Source organism: Phalangium opilio, unplaced genomic scaffold, assembly GCF_054372755.1.
Source record: "Phalangium opilio isolate 3A_F unplaced genomic scaffold, DU_Popi_V2 ptg000003l_1, whole genome shotgun sequence".
Classification (NCBI taxonomy): Eukaryota; Metazoa; Arthropoda; class Arachnida; order Opiliones; family Phalangiidae; genus Phalangium; species Phalangium opilio.
This window is the reverse complement of record NW_028324145.1, coordinates 4,916,959-4,935,334: the sequence shown is the minus strand read 5'-3', so window position 1 is coordinate 4,935,334 and position 18,376 is coordinate 4,916,959. Positions and strand designations below refer to the sequence as shown.

Here is an 18,376-nt window from a genome sequence, read left to right as displayed (position 1 = left end):
CGACCTGACATATAGCGGTGAACTAACGAACTTAACAATCAATGGGCTAGAAAATTAAAATATCAAACACTAATAAGTTGAAAATTATCAGTTTCATTAGTATGTTTTTATTTTAATTATAGGTAGAGGTCCCCTGCCTCCCTTTTTTGGAACACCCTGTATATGACTGTAACTTTATTGTCATGAAAACTGAGATTCATTCAGTCTAGTGTAGTCTAGTTTATGCCAATGCCCAGGTGTGTATTCTAGTCGAGTCTAGTCCTATGCCAATGCCCAGGTGTGTATTCTAGTCGAGTCTAGTCCTATGACAATGCCTAGTTGTGTATTCTAGTCGAGTCTAGTCCTATGCCAATGCCCAGGTGTGTATTCTAGTCGAGTCTAGTCCTATGACAATGCCTAGTTGTGTATTCTAGTCGAGTCTAGTCCTATGACAATGCCTAGTTGTGTATTCTAGTCGAGTCTAGTCCTATGACAATGCCTAGTTGTGTATTCTAGTCTAGTCCTATGCCTATGCCTAGGTCTAGTTGTGTATTCTAGTCTAGTCCTATGCCTATGCCTAGGTCTAGGTGTGTATTCTAGTCTATTCTAGTCTAGTCCTATGCCTATGCCTATGCCTAGGTCTAGGTGTGTATTCTAGTCTCTTCTAGTCTAGTCCTATGCCTATGCCTATGTCTAGGTGTGTATTCTAGTCTATTATAGTCTAGTCCTATGCCTATGCCTATGTCTAGGTGTGTATTCTAGTCTATTCTAGTCTAGTCCTATGCCTATGCCTATGTCTAGGTGTGTATTCTAGTCTATTCTAGTCTAGTCCTATGCCTATGCCTATGTCTAGGTGTGTATTCTAGTCTATTCTAGTCTAGTCCTATGCCTATGCCTATGTCTAGGTGTGTATTCCAGTCTATTCTAGTCTAGTCCTATGCCTATGCCTATGTCCAGGTGTGTATTCCAGTCTATTCTAGTCTAGTCCTATGCCTATGCCTATGTCCAGGTGTGTATTCCAGTCTATTCTAGTCTAGTCCTATGCCTATGCCTATGTCCAGGTGTGTATTCCAGTCTATTCTAGTCTAGTCCTATGCCTATGCCTATGTCCAGGTGTGTATTCCAGTCTATTCTAGTCTAGTCCTATGCCTATGCCTATGTCCAGGTGTGTATTCCAGTCTATTCTAGTCTAGTCCTATGCCTATGCCTATGTCTAGGTGTGTATTCCAGTCTATTCTAGTCTAGTGCTATGCCTATGCCTATGTCTAGGTGTGTATTCCAGTCTATTCTATTCTAGTCTAGTCCTATGCCTATGCCTATGTCTAGGTGTGTATTCTAGTCTATTCTATTCTAGTCTAGTCCTATGCCTATGCCTAGGTGTGTATTCTAGTCTATTCTAGTCTAGTCCTATGCCTATGCCTATGTCCAGGAGTGTATTCCAGTCTATTCTAGTCTAGTCCTATGCCTATACCTATGTCTAGGTGTGTATTCCAGTCTATTCTAGTCTAGTCCTATGCCTTTGTCCAGGTGTGTATTCCAGTCTATTCTAGTCTAGTCCTATGCCTATGCCTATGTCCAGGTGTGTATTCCAGTCTATTCTAGTCTAGTCCTATGCCTATGCCTATGTCCAGGTGTGTATTCCAGTCTATTCTAGTCTAGTCCTATGCCTATGCCTATGTCCAGGTGTGTATTCCAGTCTATTCTAGTCTAGTCCTATGCCTATGCCTATGTCCAGGTGTGTATTCCAGTCTATTCTAGTCTAGTCCTATGCCTATGCCTATGTCCAGGTGTGTATTCCAGTCTATTCTAGTCTAGTCCTATGCCTATGCCTATGTCCAGGTGTGTATTCCAGTCTATTCTAGTCTAGTCCTATGCCTATGCCTATGTCCAGGTGTGTATTCCAGTCTATTCTAGTCTAGTCCTATGCCTATGCCTATGTCCAGGTGTGTATTCCAGTCTATTCTAGTCTATTCTAGTCTAGTCCTATGCCTATGCCTATGTCTAGGTGTGTATTCCAGTCTATTCTAGTCTAGTGCTATGCCTATGCCTATGTCTAGGTGTGTATTCCAGTCTATTCTAGTCTAGTCCTATGCCTATGCCTATGTCTAGGTGTGTATTCTAGTCTATTCTATTCTAGTCTAGTCCTATGCCTATGCCTAGGTGTGTATTCTAGTCTATTCTAGTCTAGTCCTATGCCTATGCCTATGTCCAGGAGTGTATTCCAGTCTATTCTAGTCTAGTCCTATGCCTATACCTATGTCTAGGTGTGTATTCCAGTCTATTCTAGTCTAGTCCTATGCCTTTGTCCAGGTGTGTATTCCAGTCTATTCTAGTCTAGTCCTATGCCTATGCCTATGTCCAGGTGTGTATTCCAGTCTATTCTAGTCTAGTCCTATGCCTATGCCTATGTCCAGGTGTGTATTCCAGTCTATTCTAGTCTAGTCCTATGCCTATGCCTATGTCCAGGTGTGTATTCCAGTCTATTCTAGTCTAGTCCTATGCCTATGCCTATGTCCAGGTGTGTATTCCAGTCTATTCTAGTCTAGTCCTATGCCTATGCCTATGTCCAGGTGTGTATTCCAGTCTATTCTAGTCTAGTCCTATGCCTATGCCTATGTCCAGGTGTGTATTCCAGTCTATTCTAGTCTAGTCCTATGCCTATGCCTATGTCCAGGTGTGTATTCCAGTCTATTCTAGTCTAGTCCTATGCCTATGCCTATGCCTATGTCCAGGTGTGTATTCCAGTCTATTCTAGTCTAGTCCTATGCCTATGCCTATGTCCAGGTGTGTATTCCAGTCTATTCTAGTCTAGTCCTATGCCTATGCCTATGTCCAGGTGTGTATTCCAGTCTATTCTAGTCTAGTCCTATGCCTATGCCTATGTCCAGGTGTGTATTCCAGTCTATTCTAGTCTAGTCCTATGCTTATGCCTATGTCCAGGTGTGTATTCCAGTCTATTCTAGTCTAGTCCTATGCCTATGCCTATTTCTAGGTGTGTATTCCAGTCTATTCTAGTCTAGTCCTATGCCTATGCCTATGTCCAGGTGTGTATTCCAGTCTATTCTAGTCTAGTCCTATGCCTATGCCTATGTCCAGGTGTGTATTCCAGTCTATTCTAGTCTAGTCCTATGCCTATGCCTAGGTGTGTATTCTAGTCTATTCTAGTCTAGTCCTATGCCTATGCCTATGTCCAGGTGTGTATTCCAGTCTATTCTAGTCTAGTCCTATGCCTATGCCTATGTCCAGGTGTGTATTCCAGTCTATTCTAGTCTAGTCCTATGCCTATGTCCAGGTGTGTATTCCAGTCTATTCTAGTCTAGTCCTATGCCTATGCCTATGTCCAGGAGTGTATTCCAGTCTATTCTAGTCTAGTCCTATGCCTATACCTATGTCTAGGTGTGTATTCCAGTCTATTCTAGTCTAGTCCTATGCCTTTGTCCAGGTGTGTATTCCAGTCTATTCTAGTCTAGTCCTATGCTTATGCCTATGCCCAGGTGTGTATTCCAGTCTATTCTAGTCTAGTCCTATGCTTATGCCTATGCCCAGGTGTGTATTCCAGTCTATTCTAGTCTAGTCCTATGCCTATGCCTATGCTCAGGTGTGTATTCCAGTCTATTCTAGTCTAGTCCTATGCCTATGCCTATGCCCAGGTGTGTATTCCAGTCTATTCTAGTCTAGTCCTATGCCTATGCCTATGCCCAGGTGTGTATTCCAGTCTATTCTAGTCTAGTCCTATGCATATGCCTATGCCCAGGTGTGTATTCCAGTCTATTCTAGTCTAGTCCTATGCCTATGCCTATGCCCAGGTGTGTATTCCAGTCTATTCTAGTCTAGTCTAGTCCTATGCCTATGTCCAGGTGTGTATTCCAGTCTATTCTAGTCTAGTCCTATGCCTATGCCTATGCCCAGGTGTGTATTCCAGTCTAGTCGGTAACCCCTGGGTGGGTGCCTGTCATTATTGCCACTTTTCCCCCTGCTGACTATATTTGTAAATTTCCCGTCGTAATTCCTGGGGGAACTGGAAGGAGATAGGGTGTTGCAATAATTGCTTTGAGTAGAGCCTGAAGTACACGGTGAGCCTGATGTAGACGGGGAGCGCGAAGAACGATGCCTCTTACATGGAAGAGAGTCGCCACCAGAGTTTCGAAGTTTTTCGTTCGTGGCCCTTAATTGATTTAGCAAGAAATCCTGGTGCCAAGGTGACGTTACTTTCCCATCTTCTTTGTTGACCTAAAACTAACCAATTCAAAACTTATACTTCGACGATAAGTTCAAAGTATAAAATGCCCAGCCTTCAAATCTGTTGCTCAACTGCAACATGACGCGTTATCCGTTACGAGTGTCCTTATGATCCCGAATCGAGCCATTTTATCCTCCTATTGGGACGATAGGAGCCGCCGATGTTGCAAATGGTACAGGAGAGATGATGTTTGCATCTTGCAGTCTTCTCAGTTCTTCATCGACCTTGTCTTTGTACGCGTAAGGCACTGATCTTGCTTTGAAAATGGCAATAATGAGATTGTTTTTTGGCGGTAGCGTTGATTTGTAATTGTATTTAAAACGATGTCACCCTTCATTTAATACTGAACATTGAATTGAGAGTTTTGCCATTAAAGTGAATGTTAATTTTCGGTGAATTGGAAATAATTTGGGCGTCGTTTTTAGTGTCATGAGACGTGTGGTTTGACGTCATAATATTGGACAAATTAGATTTAAGTTAGAGTTTTAGCTAGGGTTTGAGTACATTGTTATTAATTCCAACATAATGTTTTAATTATCCACTTTGAAAGTGTGTATTAAAAGGTGAAAAACGTTATTAAACATAAATTGAATAAATTTTTGGAATTAATCGTTAGGCAATAGACATACAAAATATATGTAGCTATTTTATATTTTTTTACCAAAGTTGAAAAATAAAAACTTTGGTTAGGCCACTTTTGATTTTATTTATTGGAGATGCTTATATTTGAGAGTAAGGCTTAGCTTAAATAAATTAAAACATATCTATTCAGTTATTTGAATATAGAAAAGTAATTGTTGGTAGATTTGTTATTTAATAGTTTTTTAAATGAAGTTGAAGGTGTGTTGAATTGGTTTTGTATGATTGAATTTGAACTGAATTTGAATTGAATGAATGGAAGGAAATATTTAATGAATATGTAATTGATAAGTATTGTTTATGAGCAAGAGGTCATTGTTATTGAAGTAGGTGTAGATGCAAAGCCCAATAACCCCAGAAATTTAAAAAGGGAAAGTCCAAAGAAAGAAAAAAATGCAATTTTATAGTAAATGCAAATAATAATTGCAATTGTAATGGTAATTAATGAATTGGAAGGTTTAAAGTGAACCGAAAAGGTAGTTATAGCAATTTTTGACCTGAAATTTTAATGAGACTTGTGTTTTGACGTGTTTTATTATTCTAAAAAGGATTCAAGATTTTAGAGTCGATAGAGTTTTTTAATTAAAATTAATTTCCAATGTCAAAATTGTAAATTCAGTACTCAAAACCGTTTTCCAAGATAAAAAACCCAACCTCATCCTCCTTGTCCAAGTGTTAGATTATACAGCCAGATTGTCTAGCCCATAATTAATTAGTTTTACCTCAAGAAACCAAGGAACGCTTTTGATGTAACGTTTGAAGCTAGCGCACATCTCGGGGAAACTAACCTTAGTATTATCAGAAGTATTATTGACCATTGTCATTGCTGGATGGAAGACTCGCATCTCTTGCGATTGCACCATTTTATGTGGAATTTCTGATAGTGTTTTGACTTATTAAGAACAGGAATAATTAGGCCAAAAACAAACAAAGATTTTGGAATATATTACACATTTCATTTCAGAACTTTTGATCAACGTAAAACTTGGTCCCTGTAAAATGAATTAACTTTCATAGGAATTAGTTTAATTATTATGATTTCAGATTTCGACTTTTATTAGACACACATGTTTATAGGGTGGTTTTTCCAGCTATAGCCTAGGAATCCATAAACTCCAGTACCACTTTTCAAAAGTGGAGAAAAGTGTTTTGGGCTGTTTAGAAGACATTATTAAATTATAATTAACTAAATTATTAATTATATTAGAAAATAGAAACAGTAAAATTGAAACGCACGCTCCCGCCATATTTTGAAGTCTGCCTAACTTCAGCAGCGCCATCTAGCGCTCCGTGTTTGCAAGCAATAAGCCTATTCATTTGGGACGTTTGCGGTGCAAACTTGCGGCAGCGTTTTTCTGCGCGATCTTTGCTGGTAAATATTTTGATTTTATTTATGTTTTAAGGGTTACTTTGCATTAAATACCAATGTTTTACCGCAACCGATCGGAAATTAAGCTTAAGTGGAAAATTTATGCTTAACCGTGCCAAATACGTTTGTTAATTACGACCAAGGCTTAGGGGCCCACGTTACCGTTCGCAGTGGGAAGTTGACTTGGAGCTGTTGCCCATTTCAATGGTGGCTACAGAGATCTTTCCAGGTAAATATTTTATTTATATATTAAGGGTTAATTTAGATTAAATACCAAAGTTTTATCGCAACCGAATGGAAATTAAGCGTTACCCCCATTCCGCTATCGATATTAAGTATCTAGACAATATCCAGGGTTGTCTCTCCACACCAAATCCCAACTAGACTCCGACACTTACCAAGGGAATTACAACTTTCTATTCTTGGTTGGTCCAATGGTTGGTCTTCCCTAACAACGCGTCGCAAATATTTTGACCTTTTAAGCTTGTTCAAAATCTTAAACTCCCCTAATCAAACTTATTTTTCTGATGCCCCCTCTATCGCTCCCACAAGGGGTCATGGTAAAAACTTATTATTCCACCGATATGCCCGTAAAGACCAGCTTAAGCACTCCTTTTTTCGTAGATCGGTCCCCATTTGGAATTCACTTCCCTCTGAGATTGTATCATTAAAATCTATTGCCCAATTTAAGTCAGCACCGAAACAGTACCTCAAACTATACGTATGTGCCTTTATGTTCTTCGGAGCTGTAATGTTTTCTCATAAACCCTAGCTCGACATTCCCCCACAGGAGCAAAAAGAAAAGTTAACCATACAAAATAGGTTTGTTAATTACGACCTTTGTTTGTAGAAAACGTAGCTTTAGTTTATTTTGGGGAGTTGTGGTAAAATGGAATACTGTATTCGTGATTCACATGTGTTGGGGGCATATTGAGTTCCCCATCCAACCATACTAAAATCTTGGGGATCTAGTAAATAGGAGCTAAGTAATTGAGGAAAGTATTTATAAACATACCCCCCTCCATAGGAATATCATTGCACCCAATTTTGGAGGCTCATAACTTTGGTTCTACTAGAGATACGGAAATGTCCTTCGAGTATGTTATAGTCCTATTTGACCTACCCCCATCCAACCATACTAAAATCTTGCCGATCGGTTAAACAGGGCCCAAGTAATTGAGGAAAATATTCACAAACATACCCCCCTCCATAGGAATATCATTGCACCCAACTTTGGAGGCTCATAACTCTGGTTTTACTAGAGATACGGAAATGTCCTTTGAGTATGTTGTAGTCCTATTTGACCCCCCCCATCCAACCATACTTGGGATTAAGACAAACAGGGGCCGAGTAACGATGTGAAACGTTCACAAAAGTACCCGCCTCCATAGGAATAGCATTGCACCCATTTTTGGTGGCTCATAATTCTGGTTCTATCCTACTACAGATACGGGGATGTCCTTTGAGTATGTTAAAGTCCTATTTGCCCCATCCAACCATACTAAAAACTTGCGGATCGGTTAATCAGGGCCCAAGTAATTGAGGAAAGTATTTATAAACATACCCCCCTCCATAGGAATATCATTGCACCCAACTTTAGAGGTTCATAACTCTGGTTCTACTAGAGATGCCCTTTGAGTATGTTTTAGTCAGGGCCGGATTAAAGGGGGGCGAGGGGGTACTGGCCCAGGGGTGCAACGCTTGTTGGGGGCACATTGCGTTAAACTATTCCCCCCTTAGCAACATTTGCTGTTCCTATTTTTTTTCGACTTAAGGGGGCGGGCATTATCCCGGCCCTGAAAATACTTGGGCCATTTAATTGAGGTCTACACTAAGTGTCACTTTGATTTTATCCGTTGAAAGGGAATCTCATTACCAAAACTATTTAGACAGCCTGTGAGACATTTGGGCAATTATTAGGGTATTTAGTTTATTATTTATAATTCTATTTATTGTTAGAAGGGAAGCGCTTTGTGTCCTTTAATTTTTAGGGACATAATAAATCTTACTTATGGAATAGGTGAACACTGGTCCTAGCCCTCCCTTTTAAGAATAATGAACGCCTAATCAGGATTTCAAGGGTGAGATTCCCTTTGCGGTATTAAGGTATCTAGTTTATGGTTTTAATTATAAATATTTTTAGGGGAAAAGCATTTGGCAACTCCTTCAGGGAGTTTTGTAGGATTTAAATAAATTTACGATTTATGATTAAGGTAGAAGGTTGCTTATACGCTTTGTCCTTTAAAAGTAAACACGATGTTAAGCGGGGTTTAAGGCGAGACTTAGCTTTTTACGGTATTCTTTATATTACTGTTACGAGTGTGCCTTTGAAACCAAGTCTAGTATCTAAAAAAAAGTCAAGAATAGAAAGAACGAGGTTTAAGGCGAAATTTATTCAATAAGAAGCAAAAAAACCAAGTGTTTACAAAAATTTCGAACAAAAAAAATATTAAAGAGTTTTGTAAGTTCAAGTTTGAACGCAAAAAAATTATAAGTAGTTACAAATAAAATTTGCAAGCAAAAAAATTAAGTTAAGTGGTTACATGAAAAAAGATGTATTTTGTGTCTTCTAGCTTCGATGATTTTCTCCGTATCTTCGAGTCAATGTTGAGAGAGATAGCAAGTCCGGAAGAAGACATCGAGTAGCGGAACCCAACAAAGAATTGTCATCAGGAATGATACGTAGCAAGTCCAGAACAGCGAAAATAATCGTGCATCGTCAATCCAACAAAGGATGCCATCAGGAATGATAGTTCATCTGGAATGATCCGTCTAGAAATGACCAGCGACAGAAAAATCCAAGAATATCAGCTGCATCTATAAATGAAAACCTATTAATAAACCATCTTAAACTATTGCCTACTTTTGGGCCCAACAAAATGGATTTAAATAATATAAGAAAAAACCCCTAAACTAATTTAAGGAAAACCTTGATTATGAAAATAATTTAAAATATCCCCTAATTTAATTTAAGGAAAACGGGCCTTTCAAAACTATTCCCACAGATAGCACCCGTAAATAACTAGAATTAAATGGGACAAGGCTTAATTAGGCTTAGGCAACGGTCCTCGTGTCTTAAAATGATCTCTGTGGGACTTGATTTTCGAAAATCGGTCGCTTTAGCTCTAATTTAATTAATAATAGCCTCTAAACTAATTTTAGGAAAACCTTCCGTTTATTTTAAAGCTTCCCACAGACAGTATCAGTAAAATAACTAGAGTTTAATAAGACACGGCTCAATTTAGGCTTACGGTCCTCGTGTTTTAAAGTTTTCTCTTGGAGGGACCTGATTTCCGAAAATCTGTCGCGTTATCTCCAAATTAATTACGTACCCCGTTTAATAGATTATAATAATAGCCCCTATAAACTAATTATTTAGGGATTCTCTCTTGTCCAACATCTCGTTGTAAAATATTATTTCTTTTACTTCATTTTTAATAAATAAATAAATAAAATTCACTAACATTTAACACTACCTAATTAATTTAAATACTTGAAATAAAGTAAATAAGGTTTTTCCAAGCGACTTTCCTCGACCGCTTCCACGCAACGAATGAACCGGCTGACCGCTTAACTTCCAACTAAGTAAATTTCCAACATCGGGGGGCGCTAAAAGCTCCTATGCGCGTACTCTGGTGCGCCATATCCCAGGTGCGAGATCCAAAAGGCCGAGAACACCGCTAGGCATAAATGAATGAACGCTAGGCCTGATCTGACTTCAAATCACGTGACTTATCACGTCAGTCGACGTGACCAATGACGTCAGCTGATACCCCCTGCCGTTACCCCCTGCTGTGATCCCCTGCTGTTTCAATACTATTACCCCTTGCTGTTTATATACTGTTACCCCCTGTTGGGACCCCCTGCTGTTACCTCCTGCTGGGACCCCCTGCTGGGACCCCCTGCTGTTTCCATACTATTACCCCCTGCTGTGACCCCCTGCTGTTTCCATACTGTTACCCCCTGCTGTTTCCATACTATTACCCCCTGCTGTTACCCCCTGCTGGGACCCCCTGCTGTTACCCCCTGCTGTGACCCCCTGCTGTTTCCATACTATTACCCCCTGCTGGGACCCCCTGCTGTGACCCCCTGCTGTTACCCCCTGCTGTTTCCATACTGTTACCCCCTGCTGTGACCCCCTGCTGTTTTTCCCTGCTGGGACCCCCAGCTGTGACCCCCTGCTGTTTCCATACTATTACCCCCTGCTGGGACCCCCTGCTGTTACCCCCTGCTGGGACCCCCAGCTGTGACCCCCTGCTGTTTCCATACTATTACCCCCTGCTGGGACCCCCTGCTGTTACCCCCTGCTGTGACCCGCTGCTGTTTCCATACTATTACCCCCTGCTGGGACCCCCTGCTGTTACCCCCTGCTGGGACCTCCTGCTGTGACCCCCTGCTGTTACCCCCTGCTGGGACCCCTGCTGTGACCGCCTGCTGTTTCCATACTATTACCCCCTGCTGTGACCCCCTGCTGTTACCCCCTGCTGTTACCCCCTGCTGTGACCCCCTGCTGGGACCCCTGCTGTGACCCCCTGCTGTTTTCATACTATTACCCCCTGCTGTTACCCCCTGCTGGGACCCCCTGCTGTGACCCCCTGCTGGGACCCCCTGCTGTGACCCCCTGCTGTTACCCCCTGCTGGGACCCCCTGCTGGGACCCCCTGCTGGGACCCCCTGCTGTGACCCCCTGCTGGGACCCCCTGCTGTTAAACCCTGCTGGGACCCCCTGCTGTGACCCCCTGCTGGGACCCCCTCTGCTGTTACCCCCTGCTGGGACCTCCTGCTGTGACCCCCTGCTGTTACCCCCTGCTGGGACCCCCTACTGTGACCGCCTGCTGTTTCCATACTATTACCCCCTGCTGTGACCCCCTGCTGTTACCCCCTGCTTTGACCCCCTGCTGTTACCCCCTGCTGGGACCCCCTGCTGTGACCCCCTGCTGTTACCCCCTGCTGTGACCCCCTGCTGGGACCCCTGCTGTGACCCCCTGCTGTTTTCATACTATTACCCCCTGCTGTTACCCCCTGCTGGGACCCCCTGCTGTGACCCCCTGCTGGGACCCCCTGCTGTGACCCCCTGATGTTACCCCCTGCTGGGACCCCCTGCTGTTACCCCCTGCTGTGACCCCCTGCTGTTACCCCCTGCTGGGACCCCCTGCTGTGACCCCCTGCTGGGACCCCCTGCTGTTTCCATACTGTTACCCCCTGCTGGGACCTCCTGCTGTGACCCCCTGCTGGGACCCCCTGCTGTGACCCCCTGCTGGGACCCCCTGCCGTGACCCCCTGCTGTTACCCCCTGCTGGGGGTAACAGCAGGCGGTCACGGCAGGGGGTCACAGCAGGAGGTAATAGTATGGAAACAGCAGGGGGTAACAGCAGGGGGTCACAGCAGGAGGTCCTAGCAGGGGGTAACAGTATGGAAACAGCAGGGGGTCCCAGCAGGGGGTAACAGCAGGGGGTCCCAGCAGGGGGTAATAGTATGGAAACAGCAGGGGTCCCAGCAGGGGGTAACAGCAGGGGGTCCCAGCAGGGGGTCACAGCAGGGGGTCCCAGCAGGGGGTAACAGCAGGGGGTCACAGCAGGGGGTAATAGTATGGAAACAGCAGGGGGTAACAGCAGGGGGTCACAGCAGGGGGTCACAGCAGGAGGTCCCAGCAGGGGGTAATAGTATGGAAACAGCAGGGGGTCCCAGCAGGGGGTCACAGCAGGGGGTAACAGCTGGGGGTCCCAGCAGGGGGTCACAGCAGGGGGTAACAGCAGGGGGTAATAGTATGGAAACAGCAGGGGGTCCCAGCAGGGGGTAACAGCAGGGGATCACAGCAGGGGGTCCCAGCAGGGGGTAACAGCAGGGGGTCCCAGCAGGGGGTAACAGCAGGGGGTAATAGTATGGAAACAGCAGGGGGTCCCAGCAGGGGTCACAGCAGGGGGTCCCAGCAGGGGGTAACAGTATGGAAACAGCAGGGGGTCACAGCAGGGGGTCCCAGCAGGGGGTCACAGCAGGGGGTCACAGCAGGGGGTCCCAGCAGGGGGTAACAGCAGGGGGTCACAGCAGGGGGGCCCCAGAAGGGGGTAACAGTATGGAAACAGCAGGAGGTCCCAGCAGGGGGTAACAGCAGGGGGTCACAGCAGGGGGTAATAGTATGGAAACAGCAGGGGGTCACAGCAGGGGGTCCCAGCAGGGGGTCACAGCAGGGGGTAATAGTATGGAAACAGCAGGGGGTCACAGCAGGGGGTAACAGTATGGAAACAGCAGGGGGTCACAGCAGGAGGTCCCAGCAGGGGGTAATAGTATGGAAACAGCAGGGGGTCACAGCAGGGGGTAACAGCAGGGGGTAATAGTATGGAAACAGCAGGGGGTCACAGCAGGGGGTAACAGCAGGGGGTCCCAGCAGGGGGTCACAGCAGGGGGTAATAGTATGGACACAGCAGGGGGTAACAGCAGGGGGTAATAGTATGGAAACAGCAGGGGGTCGCAGCAGGGGGTAATAGTATGGAAACAGCAGGTGGTCACAGCAGGGGGTCCCAGCAGGGGGTAATAGTATGGAAACAGCAGGGGGTCCCAGCAGGGGGTAACAGTATGGAAACAGCAGGGGGTCCCAGCAGGGGGTCCTAGCAGGGGGTAATAGTATGGAAACAGCAGGGGGTCACAGCAGGGGGAAATGGTATGGAAACAGCAGGGGGTCCCAGCAGGAGGTAACAGCAGGGGGTCCCAACAGGGGGTAACAGTATATAAACAGCAAGGGGTAATAGTATTGAAACAGCAGGGGATCACAGCAGGGGGTAACGGCAGGGGGTATCAGCTGACGTCATTGGTCACGTCGACTGACGTGATAAGTCACGTGATTTGAAGTCAGATCAGGCCCAGCGTTCATTCATTTATGCCTAGCGGTGTTCTCGGCCTTTTGGATCTCGCGCAAGGGATATGGCGCACCAGAGACCGCGCATAGGAGCTTTTAGCGCCCCCCGATGTTGGAAATTTACTTAGTTGGAAGTTAAGCGGTCAGCCGGTTCATTCGTTGCGTGGAAGCGGTCGAGGAAAGTCGCTTGGAAAAACCTTATTTACTTTATTTCAAGTATTTAAATTAATTAGGTAGTGTTAAATGTTAGTGAATTTTATTTATTTATTTATTAAAAATGAAGTAAAAGAAATAATATTTTACAACGAGATGTTGGACAAGAGAGAATCCCTAAATAATTAGTTTATAGGGGCTATTATTATAATCTATTAAACGGGGTACGTAATTAATTTGGAGATAACGCGACAGATTTTCGGAAATCAGGTCCCTCCAAGAGAAAATTTTAAAACACGAGGACGGTAAGCCTAAATTGAGCCGTGTCTTATTAAACTCTAGTTATTTTACGGATACTGTCTGTGGGAAGTTTTTAAATAAACGGAAGGTTTTCCTAAAATTAGTTTAGGGGCTATTATTAATTAAATTAGAGCTAAAGCGACCGATTTTCGAAAATCAAGTCCCACAGAGATCATTTTAAGACACGAGGACCGTTGCCTAAGCCTAATTAAGCCATGTTCTATTTAATTCTAGTTATTTACGGGTGCTATCTGTGGGAATAGTTTTAAAATAAATAGCAGTTCTTCCTAAAATTAGTTTAGGGGCTATGTTTAATTAATTTAGAGCTAGAGCGACAGATTTTCGAAAATCAAGTCCCGCAGAGATCATTTTAGGACAAGAGGACCGTTGCCCTAAGCCTAATTAAGCCTTGTACCATTTAATTCTAGTTATTTACGGGGTCTATCTGTGGGAATAGTTTTGAAAGGCCCGTTTTCCTTAAATTAAATTAGGGGATATTTTAAATTATTTTCATAATCAAGGTTTTCCTTAAATTAATTTAGGGGTTTTTTTCTTATATTATTTAAATCCATTTTGTTGGGCCCAAAAGTAGGCAATAGTTTAAGATGGTTTATTAATAGGTTTTCATTTATAGATGCAGCTGATATTCTTGGATTTTTCTGTCGCTGGTCATTTCTAGACGGATCATTCCAGATGAACTATCATTCCTGATGGCATCCTTTGTTGGGTTCCGCTACTCGATGTCTTCTTCCGGACTTGCTATCTCTCTCAACATTGACTCGAAGATACGGAGAAAATCATCGAAGCTAGAAGACACAAAATACATCTTTTTTCATGTAACCACTTAACTTAATTTTTTTGCTTGCAAATTTTATTTGTAACTACTTATTATTTTTTTGCGTTCAAACTTTAACTTACAAAACTCTTTAATATTTTTTTGTTCGAAATTTTTGTAAACACTTGGTTTTTTTGTTTCTTATTGAATAAATTTCGCCTTAAACCTCGTTCTTTCTATTCTTGACTTTTTTAGATACTAGACTTGGTTTCAAAGGCACACTCGTAACAGTAATATAAAGAATACCGTAAAAAGCTAAGTCTCGCCTTAAACCCCGCTTAACATCGTGTTTACTATTAAGGGACAAAGCGTATAAGCAACCTTCTACCTTAAACATAAATCGTAAATTTATTTAAATCCTACAAAACTCCCTGAAGGAGTTGCCAAACGCTTTTCCCCTAAAAATATTTATAATTAAAACCATAAACTAGATACCTTAATACCGCAAAGGGAATCTCACCCTTGAAATCCTGATTAGGCGTTCATTATTCTTAAAAGGGAGGGCTAGGACCAGTGTTCACCTATTCCATAAGTAAGATTTATTTATGTCCCTAAAAATTAAAGGACACAAAGCGCTTCCCTTCTAACAATAAATAGAATTATAAATAATAAACTAAATACCCTAATAATTGCCCAAATGTCTCACAGGCTGTCTAAATAGTTTTGGTAATGAGATTCCCTTTCAACGGATAAAATCAAAGTGACACTTAGTGTAGACCTCAATTAAGAAGGGGATTGTAATGGGTTCATTGACCTGATTAATATTGGGTGCCTTTTGCCAAAAAAATAGTTATTGATTCTAGAATCCAACATAAATTTCTCCTTTGGAAACAGATGGTAGCTATAAAAATAAAATTCAATCAATCAAATACAGATTAAAATTATTATCAACTTAAATGGCCCAAGTATTTTCAGGGCCGGGATAATGCCCGCCCCCTTAAGTCGAAAAAAAATAGGAACAGCAAATGTTGCTAAGGGGGGAATAGTTTAACGCAATGTGCCCCCAACAAGCGTTGCACCCCTGGGCCAGTACCCCCTCACCCCCCCCCCTTTAATCCGGCCCTGACTAAAACATACTCAAAGGGCATCTCTAGTAGAACCAGAGTTATGAACCTCTAAAGTTGGGTGCAATGATATTTCTATGGAGGGGGGTATGTTTATAAATACTTTCCTCAATTACTTGGGCCCTGATTAACCGATCCGCAAGTTTTTAGTATGGTTGGATGGGGCAAATAGGACTTTAACATACTCAAAGGACATCCCCGTATCTGTAGTAGGATAGAACCAGAATTATGAGCCACCAAAAATGGGTGCAATGCTATTCCTATGGAGGCGGGTACTTTTGTGAACGTTTCACATCGTTACTCGGCCCCTGTTTGTCTTAATCCCAAGTATGGTTGGATGGAGGGGTCAAATAGGACTACAACATACTCAAAGGACATTTCCGTATCTCTAGTAGAACCAGAGTTATGAGCCTCCAAAGTTGGGTGCAATGATATTCCTATGGAGGGGGGTATGTTTGTGAATATTTTCCTCAATTACTTGGGCCCTGTTTAACCGATCGGCAAGATTTTAGTATGGTTGGATGGGGGGGAGGTCAAATAGACTATAACATACTCAAAGGACATTTCCGTATCTCTAGTAGAACCAGAGTTATGAGCCTCCAAAATTGGGTGCAATGATATTCCTATAAATACTTTCCTCAATTACTTAGCTCCTATTTACTAGATCCCCAAGATTTTAGTATGGTTGGATGGGGAACTCAATATGCCCCCAACACAAATGTGAATCACGAATACAGTATTCCATTTTACCAAAACTCCCCAAAATAAACTAAAGCTACGTTTTCTACAAACAAAGGTCGTAATTAACAAACCTATTTTGTATGGTTAACTTTTCTTTTTGCTCCTGTGGGGGAATGTCGAGCTAGGGTTTATGAGAAAACATTACAGCTCCGAAGAACATAAAGGCACATACGTATAGTTTGAGGTAATGTTTCGGTGCTGACTTAAATTGGGCAATAGATTTTAATGATACAATCTCAGAGGGAAGTGAATTCCAAATGGGGACCGATCTACGAAAAAAGGAGTGCTTAAGCTGGTCTTTACGGGCATATCGGTGGAATAATAAGTTTTTACCATGACCCCTTGTGGGAGCGATAGAGGGGGCATCAGAAAAATAAGTTTGATTAGGGGAGTTTAAGATTTTGAACAAGCTTAAAAGGTCAAAATATTTGCGACGCGTTGTTAGGGAAGACCAACCATTGGACCAACCAAGAATAGAAAGTTGTAATTCCCTTGGTAGGTGTCGGAGTCTAGTTGGGATTTGGTGTGGAGAGACAACCCTGGATATTGTCTATATACTTAATATCGATAGCGGAATGGGGGTAACGCTTAATTTCCATTCGGTTGCGATAAAACTTTGGTATTTAATCTAAATTAACCCTTAATATATAAATAAAATATTTACCTGGAAAGATCTCTGTAGCCACCATTGAAATGGGCAACAGCTCCAAGTCAACTTCCCAAAAGACATAGGATACTAGGCCTTGGTCGTAGTAACACCCGCACTGCGAACGGTAACGTGGGCCCCTAAGCCTTGGTCGTAATTAACAAACGTATTTGGCACGGTTAAGCATAAATTTTCCACTTGCGACGCTTAATTTCCGATCGGTTGCGGTAAAACATTGGTATTTAATGCAAAGTAACCCTTAAAACATAAATAAAATAAAATATTTACCAGCAAAGATCGCGCAGAAAAACGCTGCCGCAAGTTTGATCCGCAAACGTCCCAAATGAATAGGCTTATTGCTTGCAAACACGGAGCGCTAGATGGCGCTGCTGAAGTTAGGCAGACTTCAAAATATGGCGGGAGCGTGCGTTTCAATTTTACTGTTTCTATTTTCTAATATAATTAATAATTTAGTTAATTATAATTTAATAATGTCTTCTAAACAGCCCAAAACACTTTTCTCCACTTTTGAAAAGTGGTACTGGAGTTTATGGATTCCTAGCCTATAGCTGGAAAAACCACCCTATAAACATGTGTGTCTAATAAAAGTCGAAATCTGAAATCATAATAATTAAACTAATTCCTATGAAAGTTAATTCATTTTACAGGGACCCAGTTTTACGTTGATCAAAAGTTCTGAAATGAAATGTGTAATATATTCCAAAATCTTTGTTTGTTTTTGGCCTAATTATTCCTGTTCTTAATAAGAAAATTGGTAAAATAAAAATAGTATGAAGAAAGAAGATACTATAGGTTTAGCCGCCCCTTAAATAGGGTGTCCTGTAAGAATAATCTGGTTGGAATACACGTCAAAACACTATCAGAAATTCCACATAAAATGATAAAATGGTGCAATCGCAAGAGATGCGAGTCTTCCATCCAGCAATGACAATGGTCAGAAGTAAATGAACCGAAGTTACCGGAGAGGGCAAAATTTGTATAATGCGTTTTCCATAACGTGGGGGTAGTAAAAATCAAGGTAGCTGTACCTCTACCTGAATCGTCTCGAAATTTAACGCTGGCACTAAAGACCATAGTTACAGCTTAGTTACAAATCCGCGCAATATCGTTAGTATGAATAAACAGTCGTTGTTTCAGAAATAGGCGTCTGCTTCTATCTTAGGAGCCTAGGCCCTAGGCTTACGTTCGATAATGGATGAAAACATTAGGGATGATCTTTTGACATACCTTTCAAATATTAATCGACCATTTGTGACTTCAATTAAGTCGGGAAAGATTTATTGAAATTCTAAAGTCAGACATTGGACCAAAGTATGTTAAAAGTCTTCTTATCCTACTCGAAAAGTTTTTCAATGAGTGTAAACCTCTCCGCAAAAGAATCTTCCGAGGGAAATATATCCTCTTCCGAAGAAGTCGCCATTTTTAAAAACTCTAACTAGGCCTAATTCCCGGAAAATCCGGTTACTCGAACATTGGCCGCTTGGTGGCGTTTTCAAAATTGTTGTGACTCGAAAGAGTAGAGGAGCGAGACTATCGT

General features: G+C 42.3%; 3 long non-coding RNA genes across 4 annotated transcripts; 2 read left to right on the top strand and 1 right to left on the bottom strand.

Moving 5' to 3' along the window:
• Positions 1–3,205: 3,205 nt before the first annotated feature.
• Positions 3,206–9,691, top strand: LOC149717250 (uncharacterized). The gene is made up of 3 exons (XR_016366332.1): positions 3,206–4,178; positions 4,250–6,456; positions 8,801–9,691. It is a non-coding gene; the product is annotated as an uncharacterized LOC149717250 (long non-coding RNA).
• Positions 9,692–12,627: 2,936 nt separating this feature from the next.
• LOC149717249 (uncharacterized) lies at positions 12,628–14,536 on the top strand. Its single transcript, XR_016366321.1, has 2 exons — positions 12,628–13,324; positions 14,167–14,536. It is a non-coding gene; the product is annotated as an uncharacterized LOC149717249 (long non-coding RNA).
• LOC149717248 (uncharacterized) lies at positions 13,321–17,770 on the bottom strand. Of its 2 annotated transcripts, none has more exons than XR_016366304.1 (3): positions 17,107–17,770; positions 16,837–17,024; positions 13,321–15,208 (listed from the first exon to the last, which is right to left on the bottom strand). It is a non-coding gene; the product is annotated as an uncharacterized LOC149717248 (long non-coding RNA). The 2 variants fall into 2 exon arrangements; XR_016366310.1 differs by having other exon boundaries at positions 13,321–14,338.
• Between the last annotated feature and the right edge of the window lie 606 nt (positions 17,771–18,376).